Source organism: Uloborus diversus, chromosome 7, assembly GCF_026930045.1.
Source record: "Uloborus diversus isolate 005 chromosome 7, Udiv.v.3.1, whole genome shotgun sequence".
Taxonomy (NCBI): domain Eukaryota; kingdom Metazoa; phylum Arthropoda; class Arachnida; order Araneae; family Uloboridae; genus Uloborus; species Uloborus diversus.
Genome location: NC_072737.1, coordinates 29,283,846 through 29,307,987, shown reverse-complemented (window position 1 = coordinate 29,307,987; position 24,142 = coordinate 29,283,846). Strand labels below are relative to the sequence as shown.

The following is a 24,142-nucleotide window of genomic DNA, read 5'->3' as shown; positions in this document are numbered from 1 at the left end:
TTCCATACGAAAGAAACGTTTAACGGCATGTTTAACTTCTGCCGATATTCTTCAAAGCCGAAAACAGATGTAAGTCAATTGCAGCGAGATCAGGATTGTATGGCGATGATGCAGGCTCTCCCAATCAAGAGTTGCAAAATGGTTTGGCGTTGCTGTCGTCGAGTGTGATCGCACATTGTCATTCCACATCAGAACGCCAGATCTCAGAAAGGGCAGTCCGTTTTTTTTCCGAATCGCGTCTTTCAATTTTGACAGGGAGACACAGTATCGCGTAACATCGTCCGTATGCGAAACCCTGGTGTTTCCTTGGATGGATTTTTGAAACTTATCAAGTGGTATGAAATATGTCTCAACATGCTTGTTACTCATGTTGACAATTAAATTTGTGTCGTATCTTTCATGTCTCCTGATATTGTTTGACTTTCATACAAACCTCCGTCCACTAACGACAGGAAAGCTTAATTTCCGACTCGCCTTAGTACACACATTCTACAACAAATTATTCTATGGCCGTTAAAGGTCTTTACGTCGGTGTTTACAGCCCTTCTGAAGCAACAAGTTTTCTGGACAATATTCAGCAGATTCATCGGCTGAGATGTAAAACTTGTTTTAAGTTCTAACAAAATATGGCATTTTTTAACAATGCTTTCAAAATCAATTGTTTTTCTTCTACTATCTAGTTTGGTTAAACTACTGTCAAGTCTACTAAAAATCCTACAGTTTAAAATTTAATTTAAGTAATTCTCTAGGCCATCAATAACATATACCTAACACTTTATAAAACTGTACTTTTTTGAAAATAATCATTGAATTTACATATTGGGTTTTGCTTTTCTTAGGATTGCATATCAAATTTTGGAGTTAGGCTTTTACTACATGAGCTTGATTTAAAATTTACGTTTCTCTTAAATCACATATTTATATGCTAATCCTTCAATTTACTTTTATAAATATTAAAAACGATTGATATATCCCGATCTAATAAATTCATTCCAAAAACATGTGCTTGTAGTTTTTCTCTATTTAATTTGCAACACGTACCATTGATAAAATACATAAGAAATACTGCAAAATTAAGAGATTGCAACATAATTACAGCATAACACTATTATACACATAACGCAAATAAATCACCAAGAAATGAGCCTAAAATACAAATTTGACTGTGGTATACGAATGGTTTCGAATATTTAAAATGAAAACAAACGCCTTAAGCATTGAAACTAAAATAAATAGGAAGTGTATTTCCACCCGAAATGGGACTGTTTATTTAGTGAGAATTTTTCCTTGCCTAAAACCTGCTTCTCTATTTCTAGTGTCTTTGTGATTAATGGATGTCAGTCCCTTAAACCTTTCTATCTAGTTTCATTAAAAAAATAAAATAAAATAAAAAATAGTTACACAACTTTGAATTTTATTTTAAAATTCAACGACAATTCAGATCTAATTTTCGGCATAGAAATTTTAAAACTATAGAACTTAAAGTGTTGTGAAAAAAATAACTATCTTACAAACTTAGAGGACAAAAAAAAAAAAAAAAAAAACCCGATTTCTATAGCTCTCTTATATCAAAGTTAAAGTTTTGTTTATAATATCTTTCTAAAATAAAGTCAACAAATAATATATGATATGGTAACACAGAACAAACGAAAGTCATTTAAAAATACCACAAATTGATCTTATTACTCATAAAATGAATCAATAAAGTAAGCATTCGAAAACCATAATGTCAATTTATATGCTGATGCGAATTGTATATGTGTACAAAAATATCTGCTAACTTACTTAAAATATACTCGTCGCATCAGAAATAACTCGGTAGTAGCGTTTAAATCCACATCCATGAGAGCTTTTTTTTTTCAATTTTTTAATTTAATATTTATAGAATTAAGAAAATATCCAGAAGACTGAAGAAATTTGCAAAATTATGAATTTCAGAAGCATGGAGTAAACACCTCCGGAGTGAATTCTTCAATGCAAAAACTTCAATTTTTCCGAAACAAGTTCAAGTTAATTAATTATTTTTTTATTAGCAATAGTAGCTATCAATTCTAGAACAATCGTTACTTTTAGATAAAGAATAGTTAAAAGTAATATTTGAAGTTCTAAATTTAGCTATAAGTGTTTAACTGTCTGTATAAAAAACTATAAGGTTTTTTATTTCCATATTGATAATGTATTGAAGTTTTTCAACAACCTTTTAATACACAGGTGCTACTTTTTTAAAAACTTTAAACCAGTGGAAGGGAGATACAGAAAAAAAAGACACTCGCTACAACATAATTAATTATAAAAATAAAAATAACAAATTAATAAATATGCCGAAACCGAATATCGTTAATTATATAATAGAGAATTTTTATTATACGTAATACTTTGTGCACATTGTGAAAGTTAATGTAGTTCCGTTTCAAGTACAATACGATATAATTAATAATTTAATTTTGTGTAAAATAAAGCATAAATAGTTGTTAATAAACCGTATGAATCTACTAAAATTTAAATACATAATGCAGTTGATTATCCCGTACATTTTCAAATAATTTGCGTTACGTTATGCCACGAACATGTATCATAAAAATTATGACAAACAGATGTTTTTTTTTCTTCATATTTCCGTTAGCTATAATCTAAGATGACATTTAAGTTAATAAAAAAATTACATCTTGTCAAACATAGTGATAAAATTTGTTTACAATAAAGCATTATGTTCCCAAACGCAAATCCAAACAATTTCTCCCTCTCTCTCTCTTTTTTTTTCGGAATACCAAGACATGCAAATGATATTGTATTGCACAAACAATTAGTAAAAAAAATATATGTAATTAAATACAAGTATGTAAACATTTTTCAAAGCAATTATTTAATCACACCAAATTGAAAAACATAAACAAAGTTAAAAATAAAAACATAATATCACAAACGTAAAACAGTGGAAAATAAAACCGTGTTTCCCAAACACGACCCCGTTTTTATTGCCAAAAAATAAAAACCATGTTTTTGCGAATGCATTGACCTACCTGTTGTTTTCAGGCGCACTTCTGCCTTTTCCTCTTGCAGTAGATATGAGCGAGAGTTTTGAAGTTGCGAGCGTTCGAATCGTTACTATTGCTTCTGGCGCGCCGTAAGCGACGAATTACAAGATTAGACAGTGGGGTTTGCCTGCTCTTATAACAGCGAGTGCTGTTACTTTTACGGGGGCGTGGTGCGCATGCGCCTGAAGGGCGGGGGTGGGGGGATCGATAGCATCTCGTTTTCTTGCATTTTATTTCAATTTCGCACTTTTTTGGAAAGCGTATTTTTTTGCAACAGACAGACTGTCAGGGGATAGGACATTTCAGGATTGGACACTTGACTGTCAGAATGCACATTTAACACGTAAACCGGGCTAAAATAAGAATGCGTTTTGTTTAAAAAGTAATGTCAGAAGGTGTTTTGAAGCTGTTAAAAAATTTATGTTCCATGACATTTTCAATCAATTTTTTTTAATAATATTTGGAATAAATGTCATTAAGAATACAATCATTATGCCCGATGTAGAAAATATTTTTCTTATACTTCAATGCATGCGTTCATGTATGACCATATATTATTTGTTTACCATGAAATGTCCAAAAGTGCCTCCGTGCATTAACCAAAATGTAGCGGAGACCTGGCCCAAAGTGGGTAGGTTTTTCGAAGAACCCATGAAAATTGTAGTTTTTGGATTTTTATCGCAACAATTTCGGTTTTATTTGATAGCAGGGTTCTTGAACTTCAGAAACGAACAGTGAGTTTTGCATTATTTCAAACCTAATATTTATTTATTATCAAACTGTACAAACATTGGAAAAACTCGTTTTGCCCTACCAGGGAGCCTAAAGCGGGTAAGCTTAACTAATTGTGATCTGGTACATTTGCCGATCAAATATGAAGTTATAAACGTTTAACATAATTGACCAGATTCCTACCATTATGAAAAAAAATATACGTAAAAAAAGTTGTACCTATCCAATTTAAAGTCAGCACATTTGTTTATAAAACATAAAGAAATAAATGATTAAATTAATACAAACATTAATTGCCATCCTAAGGGCGGCCATACGAAGGCCTACCCTCTTTGGGTCACCCTCCCCTATTTTTGCATTTGAAAATTCCTTATTAAAAAACACGTAATGTGAGTCCGTCGAAATCGCGATTTTAAATATTGCAAAATCCTTCAACTTTTTGTGCATAATAAACTTTCGGTTCTGGTCATACAAACTTCGTGAAATTTTCAGGTCACGAAATCACATATACCTTTAGTTTCGCGAAAATAAGAGCTTTCACAGAGAAATGATAAAACATTCAGATCCATTATATTTGAATGATGTTTTTGAAGAAATCACCAAAATGTTCGACAGAATAAAACAATCTTATATATAATCTTTAATATTTTGTTTTTACTACCCATTCTCTTGATTGCAAGCATATATCGTCTTTTTATGTTAAGAATTTCTTTTTGAGAGTTTGTCTGACTTCTGTAAGATAATACTGACCTCGGTTGCATTATATTTTAAATATAACTAGCTTTGTATTATTTTGATTTTCTAGTTTTCGTTGAAATTTTACCTGTTGTATTAATTAAAAAAGAGTTTTCATATTTCCATGGCAGTTTTACGATACCACGTCATTTTTCTTCTCTCTTTACATCATAGGTCTGTCTCCACTTTCCGTATGAAATCACGTTTATCGAAAACCTTAACACGATTTTATTTGCTGAGATAAACTTTTAAAAATTTAACTAAAATGATCTTTCCTAAAATATTAATAGTATAACTTTGATTTATCGATACCCGATTTAACGATTTCTTCAATTTGATGATACATTTCACTGGTCCGGGGTGACCGCATTGAATGTCTATGCTCTTTGATTTAACCATATGCTTGCTTGATTTTACTAGAACGTTTTCCAGTCCTTTGACAATCGTTAAACAGAGGTTTGTATTATGTTTCTGACCAATTTAAATTTGCTTTAATTCCCAGTAAAAAATACCTTTTGAGTAATAATTTCGTGTTCAGTAATATCTAAAGGTAACTTTTGTAATTTGTATACAATTGCTAGCATTGGTAAAGTTGCTAGCATTCGGCTAGCTATTTCATTGAGCCACACCATTATTCTGTAGTTACGGACAGAAAGTGCTATTTGTTCCTTCTCTAGTGTTCTAAGTTAAAATTGAAAGTTGCCATATTCTCCCAAGCTCAAACAACGTTCCTGCACTCAAAGGTACTATTTTAGAATTTTGTTTTCAAATTTTGTAATCTAAAATAATATAGATATCAGTAAAACGTTAACAGTATTATGAAATGCTGTTTGATTTGTTTGGCGCGAAAAAAATGGAACTGTAGCATAACGTTCGTTACTGTTGCCTTCAATGAGCAAGTTTCATCTGTCAAGATTAGAACGGTGCCCCATTCTTGAAAATTATACCAAAGGATGTTTCGTAGTTTTCAGAGCTGTACTGTAAAATGTCGTTCCTGATTCAGTAAAACCTATCAGGAGAAATCATATCTAAAATTTTATGACGATCTCAATTTCATTCCAATAAAAATAGTTTTATTTATTTGAGTATCATTTCAATGCCAATCTTAATGTCAATAACTATTTTTTTCAAAAGTGTGAAACTTTTGTGCAATTCGGACGTTTTCAAATCATGGCGATTGTTTTTTATAATACAGTCAGGCCGCTTAATGGAATAGGCAATTTGCCGTGAAAAATCATTCTAATAAGCGGGATATGCAATTGTCCGGGATAAAAGTAACACGTATCAACGGTGTTGTACACTGAAATTTTGTTATATTAAACTGGATATTCTTTTATCCGATATTCCAATAAGCGGGCTCATCTGTACTGAAATGTGCAGGTAAACGGCAGTATCTGCAGAAATGAGTTTTCGAGATATTTGAAGAAACGCGTTTTGGACTCGATACTAACAATGGGGAAATGTTGGAACTGGACGTCTTTTTCGCACCTTTTTTTGAGCGGAAACCAAATAACCGAGCTGGTACAATAAAGATAACGTACAACAGATAACAAAAATGCAAAAAAATGAAAAATTTGCAGTTACTGCTTTTTACCTGCACACGGTAGTGTACTAGTCTACTCCAGAATCATTCTCAACTTTATATTTTCATTAACGTCTTTGATAATCGAAGTTCAATGTTATTCTATTGATTGTCAGATTATTTTATGGTTATAAAGGTATAAATAAAAATTATATTCCTGATTGAAAATTATTATGTGTATTTAATAGTGAATATTGTCTAAAGCGAAGCTATCACTAAAATGTCTCAGTGTCTCTTCTGTGGTCCGTGTCTGTTTGTAACGCGCATTTTACACTTACGAGTCATGCTCAAAACACCTTTAAACTTTTACCGACTTTTATTAAAGTAATACTCATTCAAAACATAAAATGGCTACCGGCTAATGTACATAAACTTACTCCCCTAATAAAGACGAACGGTTTCTTCATTGAGCCAATGACGCTTTTATACCCTCACATCTGATTTTGTGCGGTCTTTTTTTTTTTTTTTTTTATATGTGCCTTTTTTTTTTTTTTGGTACGGTGTGTGGAAATTTCAAACTAATTGAAACTCAAATGGTGAATATATTTTCAAAAAACAAGTGCGAGGTAGTATCATCAAGTGATGACAGGTTGATCCCAATGGGAGGTCACTGTGACTTCCAAAAAATGTCCTTATTGGGAAAATTTTGTGTAACTATTTTGCAAAATTATCATCACTTGGTTTATTTTGATTTCGCTTAAAGAAGCAATTCCTATTTAATTCGTAAATTATTGGATTATATTCTACGTGAGACTTTTTTATGCAGTCCCTATCAACCGCATAGAAAAATAAATAACTGTGTTGCGGTAACTTTTTTTATAGTTACTCGTGAAGTTTCAAACGATTTTTTAATGCGATTTTTTAAGCGGTCCCTATCTACCACAAAAAACAGGTTTGAGTGCACATTTTTTAAATTTTATTTTAACGTAACATTTATTAATCGTTACTTCACGGAGCAAAGGAGTCAGATCACAAAATTTGGTTATTTTATGAATCATTTTGTTTAAATCTCCCATCGTTAGATACCTTCTTCTAATTTTAGGTTTTATATAAATCATTTTCTTTTGTTTTATATTTTGCAAAAATAATCTAAATTTTTTGAATTAGTGTCTTTGATTGCTTCAAAGCATAAACATTTGACGTGATAGAAAAAAAAATTAAGACTCAGAAGCCATAAGTTAGTCGAAAACAAGTCACAAATGGAAGACTGCTAAATCGCTGTTCCTTAGTGTTGGCTCAAAAAGTTATGAAGTAATAGTTTTAAGTAACGAATTTCTTTGAATTTGAACTATTTGTTTTCCTCTGATTTTTATGTTATAGCTCAAAGGGTCTTCGGATAAGGACCCTTTCTAACTAAACCTTTTTTTCTAACTAATCCACTTTTATAAATCCCTTTTATTTATATTTTTTCCAAAATATAGACTTAAAAAAAAGCGCCGGTAATGTCGTTTACATTATTTATAGTTTTATGAAAACAGAAGGACGTTTTAAAAACCATTCTTACTCTCACTTTGACCTGTGATAAAACTCAATTTATTTGAATTCATTGAAAATAAGAATATATATATATATATATATATATATATATATATATATATATATATATATATATATATATATATATATATATATATATATATATATATATATATTGCTGCTGACATTAAAAACTATTCATTCAGCAATAGAAAAAAATACAGGAACACTATAAAGAGGTTCTAAAAGATAATATCGAAACATAACCATCAAAAGAACATATTTTCCGAAAATATCCATCATATCAATCATTAAGTAAAATACACATACATTCGCCTAAAATATGTCTCAGAGTTGATAATTTATACAATAGAACTAAAAATGTCATGCGTTATTTATACTAACTGGGTGATGAATGTTATTTTGAGCATCTTGTGTTTTGTCTCGTTTGAATAAATGAATCCGTAAGTGCATTTGCTGGTTTTATATAGGATAACATATCGATAACAGATCACAAAATCGATACTTCAGGTACATGACCTTCCATTTTATATGCCCTGAAAGTTTTATCCCTCCTGAGTATAGCACTATAGAGGAAACCTGTTCGAGTTTTCTCTCTGTGACTTGAATATATTTACCTTCTTTTCCATTTCAAAATCAGCAAAGTGAATTCTTAATGCTTCCGGCAATGGAAAAGAATCAAAAACTCTCAGCCCATTTTCAACAATTTAGGTTTTTTTTTCATTCCTTAATTGAAAACGTGATGGAAATCTTGAATCTTTAGATTTTTTTCGATCTAAGTTATCTTTTAATACAAACACACACACACACGCAGATATATATATATATATATATATATATATATATATATATATATATATATATATATATATATATATATATATATATATATATATAATATAAAAATAAAGCAAACAGAATTACAAATATTAAACAAATTATAAATAACAAATGATGATAAAAAGGAAAAATGCAAACAGCTATTAAGTAGGAATAGATAAAGAGTGAATCCAGAGCTCATCAGCCGTGGAGGATTCATTAATTATGGTCAAAAGACCAAAATTTTAACTATAAACTAGAAGAGAATGTTTAAGCTCCAGTACATGTAATATAGAGTAACAATGGGCAAACGCACCACTTGCTAAGCTAAAAACAATAAACTAGAGCTCAAACCTAAAACTAAAAGCAGGGGGTTTCGCCTCGACTAATTAGGAAAACAAGTTCCGATAATTAGCCTTCCACGGGACAGTACCTGCCAATAACAAAATTGTCTTACCTTGAAATCCGCGTAAACAAATCCAATCCATTGTTCAGCCTGATAAAAAAACCAATCCATTTGTCAACAAAACATTAAAAACATAAAAACATATCCCGAAATCGGTCCATAGACATACCGAGTCGCCTGTTTCGCACGTGTAAAATTCATCCACCACGGTGATTCATAAAAAAATGGTTTGTCACGGTTGTATCATACATTTACACAGTTAAACAGTTTCAAAGGAAGCGAAATGTTCATCGAAGGCTATACTTAAGCAGATGTTTTCAACTAGATTTTTAGGGAAGTTATTATTAAAAAGTAAGTTTTTGAGTACTGAAATTTCTTGCTTAAATGCAGAAATGGTATTGCAAATTCTTTTAATTCTGATAGCTTGCGAAACAATAATGCCAATAAAAATCTTTTTACTTAGGCAGGAGGAAAAATCTTGTAAACTGTTAACTGTGAAATTGAATTCACGTCTTTTATCATAGATTGTAGTGGAACAATTTGAGTCAATTTGTATGTTGGTATCCAAGAAATTAAAGCTATTTTGATTAGAACTGGTCTTTTTGAGCGTTAATGAACTATGATAAATAGTTTTGCTGAGTTCAGAAAAATTAGGAAAATTTATACACAAAAGGTCATCAATGTATCTGCAACAAAGAGGTGTAGAGGAAGGATTTTCAATTAAATATTTTCGTTCATAATATAAAAGAAAAAGGTTGGCTAATGTAGAGCTAAAATTACCTCCCATTGCTATGCCATTAATTTGTAGAAAACATGAATTACCATTTTTGAAAAATTTTTTGAAAATACAAAATTTAAAAAGACCAAGAAAAAACAATTCATTAAAATTAAGGGAATCCTTGACGGAATTAAAAAGTTCTGAAACAGAGGAAAAAAGTTCAATGAGTGGGATATTGGTGAAGAGGTTTTCAAAATCAAAAAGTTCTAAGTGATTTATATCAAGCATATTAAGTAAATTGATGACTTCAACACTATTATTAACAATCCAGAACCAATTCATTTGTTGAAGTTTAAGTTGTTCAAGAATTTTTTTGAGAAACTGTTCAAGCTTTACACTCAGATTTTTTCCAATGGTGTTGGTGGCAGAGCAAATAAAGCGAAATCCAACAGGTGTTTTATGAAATTTTGGAATTGCATATAAGTAAGGTAAGTTAACAGAATCGGGACGTGGCAATTTAAAAAGTTTGTAAGCAGCAGCAAATTTTTTGATGATGGAGGATTCATTAAGTTTGGAGGAAACATAAGTGGTGGTTTTTTCTAGTTCATTTTTCAAAATATTAGCATTTAATTTTTTGCAGCAGATAGAGTAATTAGAACTGGCTTTATCAACAACTGTAAAGACAAAAGCTTTTTTAAAATCATTGATATCATTATTTTCATCAGCAGAAAGATGGAAGTATGAAGGATCAGTGTTAACAATATCACGTAAACGTGATTTCAGTTCAATTAAAAAGTGGTGTCTATATTCAAGAAATGCATTAAGTGGAACATTAAAACAATAGGAGATTTTTCTTAAAAAATATTCAAGTTCAAATGTAAGCTTATTAAAAGCTTTTAGGAAATTAATACGAAAATTAGGCCGATATTTAGTACCCAAACTAAAAAGTTTAATGAGTGTTTTGTTTTGTAAAAAATTCAAATCACCGGTCAGAATATGACCAAAATCAGAGTTGAAGAAGATGGAATTAGAGAAATTAGCACAATTACAATCAAAATTCAAATATTTTTTAAAAATTTTTTCCAACTTCTTGATAGTTAAGAATTTTTTTCGAGAAAGGAGGATTGAATTTGTAGCTGAAGACAATTTGTAGATCCTTGATATAGGGAAAAAATTCAAAAGTTTACTGTGTAGTTTAGAAAATTTTAGATAGTCGACGGATTTTTGCAAAAAACTAAAGGTGCAGTAGTAAGGTGCAGTACTCCTTTACCTCCCTCAGTTTAAGGAATAATTTTAAATTATTAAATAAAATTATTAAAAATTAAAAATGATAGTAAGAGTAAAAGTATAATGACATATGTGTGCAAAGACTTAACAAATAATGAAGTTGAAATTTTGATGGCAGCTGCAATATGAATTCACAATAGCAAAAAACTACCGTGCCTTGTATATACGAAAATATTAAACTAGCAAAGACAGAAGGAATCCCCGAATATTAGTTTAACGTGGTAATATGAAGTAATCTTAGTTCGCACCACCACGTTTAAGTTGTGTTCGAGGTTGTAGTCTCTATTCTAGCGATTTCATCTACTTCTGTATGACTACAATTAGATAAACATTTCATAACTAAAAGAAGCAATAATTATTTTAATTCCGAAAGAGTTTTTTGGAACTGTCCTTTTACACTCATAATATGAATTTTAGGGAGTGTTTTTATTTCTCGAATGGAGAGTTTGGGGAATTATTGTGCTCAATCTAATGCGAATTTTTGAGGACTGGTGCCTCTACTCTGATGGGGATTTTTAAGAAATGGTGTCCTCAATAAAGTAGGGGACGGGGGGGGGGGGGCGTCAAGAGTATACTGGGAGCATTATTTTAATTCTAATGATTTATAGAATCTTTTAGTGCTATATTGGTACTGTTGCCTTTATTCTTTAATGACTCTTTTATCAGTCATCATCTTCGTATTTATTCGGGAACAGTAATTTTTACAGAAGCAATAAATTTATTTTCAAAGATTTCTTATTCGAATGGTTATTTTTGTGTCACCATTGTCAAAATTTTAATCGGAAACTTTAAAGATTGTTGTTATTATTCTGACGGGACATTTTACAGATTTTTTTTTTTTTTTTGTTATAGCCTGATTGTTGAACCCACGTCACTTGACATAACTCTTATTTTCGAGATAGAGCTTGCAAATCCGGGCGACGCAGCTAGTTAACTATATAAAACTGGGTACATTTTTAGCGGTTATAACTTAGTTTTAAATTAAAATTATTTTCTCCTTCGAAAAACTTCTAGAACTTTGTTAATTCGTATAACATGAGAAAATGAGAGGGGCAGCAGCAATTATTGTTAAGCCAAATAAGATGCTGTTAACTGTAGTTATATCTGCAGTTACTCGATAATTGTAGTTTGATAGACTCGGTGCTTAATCATTGAGTGAAATAATGGTTAATTTGTTAGCGACATGCGATCTCTAGTAAACTATTTGAAGCATTAATCTGACTCAATTCTAGTTATAAATAGGCTTTAGGAAATTACGAGTAAAACAATTTACTGTAATAAATCACTGAACGAAAATAGCATTTATTGTTTTTAAAACTAGTTTTATAATGTTTTCTGTTTTTTTTTCCGTAATTGAATCTCCCAATCAAACAAAAAAAATTCTTAATTAACTAATTTTGAAAGAAGTATCTTATTCTAAATACGTGAACGAAACATTTTGTCTGAATTATTATATTGCAATTAAACAATGAACAACCCTTATGTATTTAAAATACATTACATGTATATATATATATATATATATATATATATATATATATATATATATATATATATATATATATATATTTTTTTTTTTTTTTTGAAAAAAAACTATATGATTTTGAATGTCCCATGATTTTGTAGGCTAAAAAAGGGAGAGAGAGGGATTATTTGATTGTACACATTTATTTCGGGGCATAGTTTTCAAAATTAAACATTCTTATGTTAAATCAATTGTGAATATTTTGTTACCTATGTTTTTAACACACACCTAAATGAAAAAATTAAACGGCTCGTATGAATTTCACCTAATTTAACTTGTAAGTACGAAATATCACAGGATTTTCTTTTTTTACGTTAAATCATCTGTGAGAAAAAAAAAGATGGAGGATAAGGAAAGAGAAACATTTTTTTCATTTTTGGTTTAATTCTGGCTAAGTCAGAATAACATTTTGCAAACAGTGACGATTACAGAAAGGCTTATGCTTCTATTCAAACAGTTTCAGCTTTTCACACATCTTGGCTTAGCCGGGGTTATTGAATTAGAAGTAGAGAAAAAAAAACTTTTGCAAGCTTCGCTCGTTAGTTAATTACATTGCCCCATTAAAATAATATTTCTTATTTCCAGTTTTATCTGCGTTGTTGCTACTTTTGAAGAGTAGTTTAGGAACATGGTGCCAACGTATACACTATTGTTGCACATGTTCTTGATTTGGCAACAATCTAAGTAAAATACATTTCTATGGTTTGAAATAATTAGGGACATTAATTATGAAATACACTACAGTTCAAATAATGGATAAAAAAAATAAGGTTGGGTTGATTATAATACCAAACAAACATAACTAAATGTGAAAAGTAAACCAAAATGAAAAACAGTACGTCCAATACAATTTAAGACTAATAATAGTAAAAACTGTTGAACTGAAGAAAAAATTAGTCCATACAGTTGGTTCTATGTTTAACGACACAATATTTAACGACTTTCTCTATTTAATGACGACTTTTCACGGTCCCAGATTATCCACTGTAGTTTTAGAATCATTCTGTTTAGAGACGTATTCTGCCGTGTGCAGGTAAACGGCAGTATCAGCAGAAATGAGTTTTCGAGATATTTAAAGAAACGCGTTTCGGATTCCATACTAACAATGGGGAAATGTCGGAATTTGACGTCTTTTTCGCACTTTTTTTTTTCAGTGGAAATCTAATAAGCGAGCTTGTACAGTAAAGATAATGTGCAATAGATGACAAAAATGGAAAAAAAAATTAAAAATGAAAAATTTGCAGTTACTGTCCTTTATCTGCACACGGCAGTATTCTATTTAAGGACGATTTTTTGTGATCCTATGACAGTCGTTAAATAGAAAACCAACTGTATTATCGCATCATCAATCCATCAGTATAGTCTTCTTTGGCATAGAATTTTGATTTGAAATAAAACTGACGTTGCTTCAAAATTATTCGTCTCGATTTCCTATCTTCATCAGAAAACATTCCTGGATTTATTATTAATAGTATTAGTATTTTAAATATATAAGTTTTCAACAGTTTAGAAACATAAACCATTGTGGATCCATCTTTGACAACTTTGGCCTTTGCTGGTAAAATCAGTCATGGAAACGAAAAGCCAGTATATACTAGTAGTAATGATGAAGTCGCTGCCGCATATTAAGGGGTCTAAGGACCTTTAACTTTCAAAATTTTCTACTTTCTGGTAAAAATATATGTTATGCATAATGTAGTTCTGAAATATTTGATACCTTATTTACCCCTCACCTTATTTTTACCCCATACGCAAGAAACTTTTCAAGTTGTGGTAAAAATGCGTAATCTTTTCCACAGAGATTTATTTTAACAGCATCTGTTTAAACCTCTTTTTCTCAGGTGCCCGTTTCGCGGGTTTCTCGTTTTACGTGCGTGATATCTCAGAAAGTTTGTTATATATTTCCGTAAAACTTTTCATGCATGTTTTTCCGGTTTTATTTTATGATCTGAACCTAAATTTACTTATTAAAAAAAAACTATTTATGTATTTTTTTGAAACTTTATATGTTAATATAAAAAATTTTCAAAATTTTGGGCGAAAGTATTTTTTTTTAATATTAACTTTCATTTTTAGTTAAAATTTAGGTTTAGATCATAAAAATAAACCAGACAAACATGCGTGAAAAGTTTTACGGAAATATATAAGAAACTTTCTGAGATATCAAGCACGCGAAACTAGAAAAACAAGGAACCGGTACCTTAGGAAAAGAGGCTTAAACAGCTGCTGTTAACATAAATCTCTATGGGGAAAGTTTACCCATTTTTACGATAACTTGAAAAGTTTGTTTGTTTATGGTAATAAATAAGGTATCAAAAAGTTCAGAATTAAATTATGCGTAACATATATTTTTTTCAGAAAGTCGAAAATTTTGAAGGTTAAAGGTCCTTAGATCTCACATATTAAACTTTTGAAACGAATGAGTGATTAACACTCTCTTATGGCAAATACAATTCACAAAATACGTTTTCGCTTTTTGGGTAGATGATACATACAAAGACCGAAGTTACCCCAGTTGACGGTTCCTTAGAGGAAAATTGACGTTGATAACTTCTGTTAGGCAGATGAAAAGGATTGAGATGAAATGTTTATATATACAAGGAGAAAAACTTTCTTACTATATATTACTATTGCTGATGCATTTATTATTTTCTAAGATAATTATGAAAACTAATATTTCAAGTTCCAGAAGTTTTTACTTGATAATTGAAAACTTTCTGGTTATAATTAAACATATGTATTAAAAATGCTAAAAAATAATGATAAAATAAGTACATCTACTAAAACATAATGAGTAAGAATTATTAAAATGTCGAATGAAAGTAATACTTAAACAGGCTTCCAGGCTCGACTTTTATAAAGCAGATTCAAAACCATTTTCCAAGTATTTGATAAAGCTGATTTTCTGTAAACATTTTTAAAGAATCAGTTTTGTTATGAGCTTGTTATAATGCTGTCAATTTTTTGAAGATTGCTGTAGAAATGCACCGATAAGTCGGCAGTAATCGGTAATCAGCCATATTGCCAAATCTTTAAAACCGACCGGTTTTTCCGATTATTTGAGGGGGGGGGAGAGATTATTTTTTATTAAAATTACTTAAAGCATGCATCGAACAAGAAACTTAGCCTAATGAATTAACTAACAATAAGCGTTTTTTTAAATAAAATTAAAGGTAGATGGTTTTCCCTCTGATTTTTTGCATATTTTGTTTGTCTGTCTGTCTGTTTCTTAGCCTTCCCTCAAAGTTTTGTGGAAACTTTCCTATTTAAAAATTTTAAATTTTTGTTTAGTATGTTTTTATTTTTTCTAAGTGTACTTTAAATTATTTTATGTTTGCAAAAAATGGTAATTTATGCAATAATTAATTTTTAATTTTAATTTTACAACTTTATATGCGCACAGGTATACGCAGTTACAGCCTAGCTCATGTGCCAGTACTTTCTCCTAATACTATATGTTTAGCATAGTGCTTTGGACAGATCAGTCGTTTTAAGAGTTCAGGAAGAGACACTGCTCATCTGCGGGGACGAATACAAGGGAAGTGGAGGTGATCGCCCCTTCCTTGAGGGGGCTCTTCACCGGTATTTTTTCGAAAATGAAGTTCAAAAAACGCAAATAAAAACGAGTTTCATCGTTAATGGGAGAAGGGAGGTTTTGGTTTATAACCCTATCTCGGAACCGTTTCGGAATTCAAGTCCAAAACCTTTGTGATCAATATTTTTAAATCAATAAAAAAAAAGTAAAAACTAAGTTATAAAAATTTCTGGATCCATCCTTGCTCATCCGACTCCCCCTCTCCCCCCGAGGAATCGGGGGTAATGAATTTATTTACCTGTATATAGGATTTTGATTTTTTTTCCCATAATATGAATTAAATTTATATTATTTGCCATCCCCGCCCCCCCCCCTGGAAAAATTTAACTTAAGATATTTTTGTAATCGTTATAAAGAAATTCCATATTAAGTTGCTACAATTGGGAAAATATATGCAAAATTAAAATTGTCTACTGATTATGTGCAAATAGATTGATAATTCAGTTTTCACGTCTTGTCAAAGGAATTTAATTTTATGAAGAATAATTAGAATCTTTGTTTATCGTGTCCGCAAAAAATGGTTTTTTAAAAGCATGAAAATGGAGAGAAAAATCATCAGTGACAGAAATGAACAAGGTTTTTATTAATCTGGAAAAGTAGAACTTAATGGTTAAAAAACCGCGATGGAGATATTTAGCATTAAAAAGCATTATCATAGTTAATCGGCCGCCGATTAATTGGTAATCAGCCAGTTTTCATATCAATGGTGAATATTTTAATTACGTATTATCTGTTTCAAAGCTTTTACATCAACTTACTCTTCTCGTTTCAAAAGAACAATAAAATTTCGTATTTTCAACTAATTTGTAATGTTTTGCAATGTTGCGAGAAATATAAATTTTCCAAAATTAAAACATCTTCTCAGACGATAAAATAATAATAATAATAATAAACTATTGTTTATTTGTTACAATTTCTTTAGTACATTTACCTATTTTTAACTTTGAAGTTGTTAAAAGACAATAAAAAAGTATGTGAAAATCGCACCAATTTTATGCTTTGCATTTAATGCTTGAAAAGGCAGATTCAAAACGAAGGTTAGGAGTGCCATCATTTTTGTAAATAAAAGTTGAAGTATAAGTGTGTGCTTTTCTTTCAATTTCGTTTGTTTATTTTAGAGAAAATATGCCTTGCTGGGATAACCATTTAAAGAATAAACACGGAAAGAGCTCTACAAAAAGATCAAAGAGCATTTTTTCTCAGTAAATATCTTCAAAGGGAATTAGCAAAGCATACATAATTTTTTTTCCTTTGCAAAAAGGTTTAAGCAGAATAATCATCTCCGCGAAATACTTACACACAACAACTGAAACATTTTTAAACTTGCTTTTCAGAATCTTTTACTCTTAAAAGTGAAATAAATTCAGAGAAAATGTATCTAAGGCATGGAAAGAGGTTATCATTTTTTTTTTACCGCAAGAGGGTTCGGGGAAACTCAAAATAGCTGTTGACCGAAGTTGCTGCTTTAGTTATTTCTTTTTTGTATTTTGCCCTTTGCTACGGATTAGATTACAGCATTTTTTTTCTGCTACAGATGAAATTACAGCATTCATCACTGTCAAAAAAGTTGCTTCCACAATAGATATCCCCTTTAGTTGTTGATGGTTTCTAATTTTTTTATTAAAAATATAATTGTACAACTTTGCTCATTTTTTTTGAAATATTTTAACTGCTTTCCTTCAAACTAAAATACTTTAGATATCAAAACAGATCGAATATATTTTTGTAATTATAGATCAATAGGGTTAAACCACGGAATATACACCTTTGTGCAAATTAATTGAAAAAAACTCGAAAAATTCAGAAAACAAAGAAAAAATGGTATTTTATATTAATTTTTATAAAAGCAAAAGTTTTTAGTAAATAATATAATGTTTAGGACTCTTTATTAACATTTGGACACAAATCGGCATGGAATCCGCTATCTTTTTACTATATTTTTTTTATTAATTTGTGTTCTTATACCAGACATGAATTAGAGCAGTAATTAGCTTCTTCATAGTTGAACAGTCCGTATGCAATAAGCGATTCTTGCATATACCTCAAAGGTTCTCGATTGGATTGATATCAGGAACGTTCCCAGGCCGCTCCAATGTTACAATTTGGCCCTCAGACATGCATTTCTTGACCAATTAGGACGTATGGAAATGGTCTAAATCCTGCTGGAAAATGCCCGTTCCATCTGGGTATCGTTTTTTCAACGCTGGTAAAACCGTTTTATCTGGAATATATATATTGATCAGAACGCGTCATACTATCAACAGACTGCAAAAAAAGAAAAAAAAAACCGACCCATTGTTACCGAAATAAGTTCTTTGGTCTTGGACAATGAAATGACTTTCGTCGCTAACTAGTACTTTCTTCCAATTTTCAACAGTCCAATTCTTATTACTTTCTTTTACAAAAGAGGAATATTGTATTCACAAAAAAAATTCACTCAAAAATCGACCTTAATTTCCATTTAACTCGGCCCCAAATGAATGTTGAGTTTTTTTTTTTTTTTCTGACTCGACCACACGACTCGAACTATCCATTTTGACGATTCCCGAGTTAATTACAACGAGTTTTCTCGTGACGTTTGTATGTACGTATGTGCGTATGTATGTCGCATAACTCTAGAACGGTATGTCCTTAAAAGTTGAATTTTGGTACGTAGTTTCCTAGTGGGGTCTAGTTGTGCACCTCTCCTTTTGGCTGCATTCGGGTGTTTCTAAAGGGGTCTTTTGTCCTTTTTTGGAGGGAAATCATTGTTAATTTTGATGTAAACTCAATGTTGTTATAATTTGGCGGACACTTGGCGATACATTGCAAGTATTTTGGTCGCGAAGTTTTGTCACCAACTTGGCGACAAATTTGACGGGTTTTTTCTTAATCTGGTTTTAATTGGGCCATTGTTGGTGATATTTAGAGAGTAAACAATTGAATCACATTAAAATTACCAATAATGGTGAAATGACATTAAATTGGAGTAAAAGGAAGTCATGTGATGCATACATCAGCTCGTATTTTAATGCTATCAAGTAACGTTTTTACATCATTCGTTGAGTCAGAAGCTGTTTCTTCATTGGCCGATAGGCTAGCCTACCAGCTGTAATAAGGTGTTGCAATACTAACACCAACTATCTTTGAAGCCTCTCTTAAGAGTCTTTAGCGTGTATTCGAAAACACAGTAACAATCTTTGTATGCTTTCGCGGTGTCACATCGGTTTTACTGTCGCGGTGCGACAGTGAAATCTCAATTGACGTGATCATAGCTGCAGCTTTAATCTATAGAAGGATCCGTACATGTGCTTTCAGAACCCTCTGATTGGTGGAAAGTGATGATACGTAAAGGATTTATTCATTCCATTCTTATTTTTACAAATTTTAAGTTGACTAGTGAAGAATACGTGGAATTAAATCAAAAAATTTCTAATCAAATAATTAATCAAAAAATTACTTTGTTTCAATTAATTTGCACAAGGGTGTATGCTACGTTTTTGTTTTTTAAACTTAAAACTTATGTAATTTAGATTAAAATATAGTATTGATAGTTAAAAGAAAATTTTGGGTTATTGAATTCGAATCTTCGGGTTAAGTAGCTCAATTAAATAATTTCAGATCTTCATTTTATTTTTTACAAAGACCATGAAACATTTTGCTCACAAGAATGACTTCTATCATAGAGTGACACAAAAAAATGACGCTAAAAATAAGGTATATGAAATTCCAAACGAATTTATTTGCACTTCAAATAAATGATTATAAGTTATTCTTTTTTAATCAAAAACAGTCATCTTGAGATTATTATTAAGAGATTTTGGACGCCGAATCCTTCCCCCCTCCCTAGTCATTTGTAAATTGCCCTGTACAATGGCCTCGCCTGAAATTTTTATCTTTACTCTTACTTCTCCATTCTGCCATTTCTGAAGAAAAAGGAAACTTGCTTTGAAAAACCTTGTGATTCTTGCTGAGTTTCCTTTTTCTTTTTTTGAGTTATAACTACCCTATGGAGATATATATTTCAACGTATACACTGTTAAAAATCATCTGCTTAGAAAAAAAACATTTATGTTCTCATTTTTTCCAAACAGTTTTGATTTAGAAATAAGTAAATGTCAAACTTAAATTCAAGTAAGCAGACCCTCTCAAAAATAACACATGCGCAGAAAGGAAAGCGGGAGTTGAATTTATCACTGTTTCTCACTGCAGACTTCACAATGTTGTGAAAAATACTTTTTGTTCCCAGTTTAAAGATTAACTGGTCATAATTATAAAATGTATCGTCTTCAGTTCGATTACTCCCCGTGCAGACTGTTCATGCTTCCAAAGGGAGCGAATAAGTCCATGGACTAATTAGCTTGGCAAGAATGGGGTAGTTTCCTTCAGTCAAAAGTACTACATTTAGTCACTGAAATGGATAGAATGAGCAAAAAAAAAAAAAAACATGGACCCAGAAAATACTTTACTTTCCTACCAATAATACTTTACTCACCAGAAAATACTTTCATGTTCCGAACAGTTTTTTTTTTTAAATTAATTTTTTAAAATGTCCGATTTTTCAAACAAGGCGTGGTCTTGATGACAAATGATGCACTTTGCCGCATCTTTCTACTACGTTTCCACGTTATGATAATAAAGAAGGGAATTAAATATTGCGCTCTACGCTCGCTATCAACCATATCGTTGCCAATACACGTGAGCAAAGATGCGAATTAAATATTTTGCACTGTGACGGGCAACACTGAATGGCATTTCATCATTAATGATGTCATCGGCAGAAGCCGTAAACAATGAAAGCGCTCCGATTTCAGTATTTTTTTTTAAATATTAAACTTGAACAAATTATTTAAAAATGGTCAGATCCTATGTTTTTAAGCATGCTCTTTTAGAAAAAAAAACTTTTAAAATTTTGGAAACGACCCCATTACAGGCGAGCAAAATACCATACTCACGAATGGTGCAACCTGTGCTTATTTTTGAGACATTCGTATTCTCAAACCAATTCGACATGTTCTCAATTTCGAAACAGCCCTATTCTCAGAAATGATGCTCGTCTGTGCTTATTTCTGAGTATGGCGGTATTTCAAAAATGAACACATGGTGAATCGTTTTTGAGAAAAAGTAAGAACTCTTGCTTTTCAATTGTAAGCAAAATTGTCTCGGAGTCATTTTGAGTGTGTGATGTTTTCAAAAATAAGCGATTTTGTCTCAATTTTAAGAAATCTGTTTTAACAGTGTAAGAAACATGCAACCTAGTCAACACTGTAAAAAACTTGTTCAGACACTGTGTGTATATGCATGTTTGAAAAAAAATGAATACTAAATTATCAGTGCCTCCATTCGTCAAACACATATAATGTATGTACTGGATGTATGTAAGCTGGGCTCAGCATTAAAATATTATATTACTATATGTATTGTAGTAACTATTATTCATTGTAGAAATAAATTATAAACTCTGCAATATATTAATACATTTAGTACGTGTAAAGACATATGTGTTTTTTTTTAAATGTGTAATAACTATTCAAATTTAGGTGTAACGTTGCAAATGGAACGTTGCATTCGATTCACTAGAAAAATTTTCTTTTGACTAGAAACTTCCTTTTTTCTTGAAACTTTGGAACGCGTAAAAAGAAAAGTTGTGCGTCATTTACATACCGACATTAAACTGTACCAATTTATCTAAAGAATGAACGGTAGCACGATTTAAAATCAATTCGATATGCTTTAAATCATGTCACCTGATTTTTTTCTCCTTATTTAAAAAAAGAAAGTAACTCTTTTAAAGATTAAGAATTTGAGAAGGTTTTAGAAGTTTAGGGGTAGAAAAAGATCGGGTTTATTCTTTTTTTGCTGCGTACAAAGATTTTCTTTGAGCATCAAAAGGTTGATAATCCCTTAACATCATAGGCGAGTCAATAAAATAATTTTTTAAAGTTTACTTCTAAATAAAACTTTTGTTGAAACATTTTTTTCTAAAGGACTTCAAAACGACTTTACAACAACATATGACACTGAAATAAGGTTTATTTATTTTATTTTCGTTCTATTTTCACAAAGAAATATACATGAATAGTTTTATTCTTGATTGGTGTTTTCTAATATTGCACTTTTTAGTAAATATAAATAACATTTTTAGCAAGGAATTTCCTAATTATTTTGGTTTTAGAAACGACTAATATTTGGGGGGAGGGGATATTAAACTTAAAACAGTCTGAAGATTTTTTTGCCTGAATTAAGTATACGTTTCTAAAATAGTAGATACTGTTTAAACTTTAAAAGCAGCGAGGATCTTTAAAAATAAGTCCTCATACTGCATCGCAGTGCGGTGCTGTATCAACTCTGGATAACTCGATGCCTCATAACTGAAATATATTTTTATCTCGAAGTTTTGATGTGATCCCAAACTCTAGGAAAGATTGTGCGAACTTCCCATTACTCAAACTATCGATAACTCAAAATTTTAGCCGGACCCTAGGGTTTTCAAATTATTGAGAGTTAACTGTATATAATGTCGGTCACAAGGATTTTTAAGTTTCTAGTCTAAGAACCACCTTTTTTTAATCAAGGGAGGAAACCAGTTTATATGGGTCAAAAAATCCACTTTTATTTATGTGATAAAAACGTTAGTAAAATTATTCAAGAACATGTTGCCAACATTTTAATGCAGAATTCCGATTACTTCCGGTGCTATGAGTACTTAAGTGACGGGAAATTTTAAAACGTTTACAGCAGTTTTTTTTTTTTTTTTTCAATCGCGTTTTTCTCTATACTAATTTTTTTTCCGAATGTAGGGCATCCTAGCTCAAAAAGTTTTTGACCAATCGTTCTGAAAATTTGTGTGAGTTTTCTTAGTTTAGTTATAATCTATATAAATCTAGCTCTGGGATGATTTTATCATCATTTTTTTTTCAATGCAAAATAGTGGAAAAAAAAGGAAAAATATGACACTGCAATCAAACGCCTAAAAAACATGCAATTTTGAACTCTTAAATCATAATTAGGCTCATATTCTTAGAAAATATGTTGTTAATGAGAAAAAAAAAGTAATGAATACATATAAAAATTGTCTTGGTTAATACCCACCATCAACAAGCTCTGATAGTGACCGTCCATGGACAACAGCTTCTAACTCCACTATTTCTGGTGCAAATAACTTGGAAACATTACAAAGTGTATTTTAAAGCATAAATAAAATAGTCTCTAAGTTTGAAAAAATTCTGATTATGCCTTCTTTCCTAAAATAAATCACAAAATACATGCTTCGGCCTAGCTAACTGGTTTCCTCCCTTAATATTTGTCTAATGTATACTTTGGCACTGATTTTTCTGCTAGGTAAAAATTTATAGGGTACCGGGGCACGTTTACGCAGTGCCCTTTTTTCAAAACGAATTATAACTGCAGAGCCAACAGTCATAATAGATTAATGCCGATCCATAGCAAATATCCTCACAAGTTTTTGAGCATCTGTCGAGCTTTGGTCTAGCATGCAGAAAGATTAACATGTTTTCTACCAAGTGGAGTAAATTTTGAGTTGAACTTTTTGAAGCTTATTGTGAATAGATAATGCTAGGTTAAAAAAGAACAAATATATAAAAAATCGCAGAATTTTATCATTTTTTGGAAATTATATTTGTATGAATTAAAAGTTTATTATTTTTTTTTTCACGTTAAAACTAAATCTAAACTTGGCGGTGGGGCAAGTTTACGCGTTGACGTCTGAGCACTATTACGCACGTTTTTACTGGATCTTACTTCTAAAAGTGCCCTGACGCTTTTTTTGCTCTGAATTGTCTCAAAATGTTTCACTATTTTCAGGCTATTTACTTTTGAAAATCACCATTTAATTTTTGATTGAGTTATAAATTCGTATCTTATAGCTTACAATCATGTAGTGCTGTCTTCATGCTCGTTCAGCTTCTACTTTATACACTATTCAGTCTGTAATAAATTTGCTTTATTTTAACGAACTTTAGACATTATGTTCAAAACACTATCAGAACTACGTTAGGTGTCAGAAAAAAATATGCGTTAGCGTGTCCCTTGTCCGGAGTAAGTTTACGCAACCGACTTGGACTCAAAAATAATGTCTTTTAACAGTTAAAAACAAACTGAGCTACAACTGAACGTACAAATTTTCACTCCATAAACTGCTTCATGAACCCGCAGTGTCTAAAATTTCCTCAGTTAAAACATAATATTTAGAAAAGTCATAGAAAAAAATCC

The 24,142-nt window shown here is 30.8% G+C and overlaps 1 protein-coding gene across 2 annotated transcripts in view; it reads right to left on the bottom strand.

The window, feature by feature from the left end:
- Nucleotides 1–3,123, bottom strand: part of LOC129226058 (toxin Tbo-IT2-like) — a 113,007-nt gene extending 109,884 nt beyond the window's left edge. For both annotated transcript variants that reach the window (XM_054860638.1, XM_054860639.1), the window contains exon 1: nucleotides 3,021–3,123. The gene's annotated coding sequence lies outside the window, so the exon portion shown is untranslated. The remainder of the gene's footprint in view (nucleotides 1–3,020) is intronic.
- Nucleotides 3,124–24,142: the final 21,019 nt, after the last annotated feature.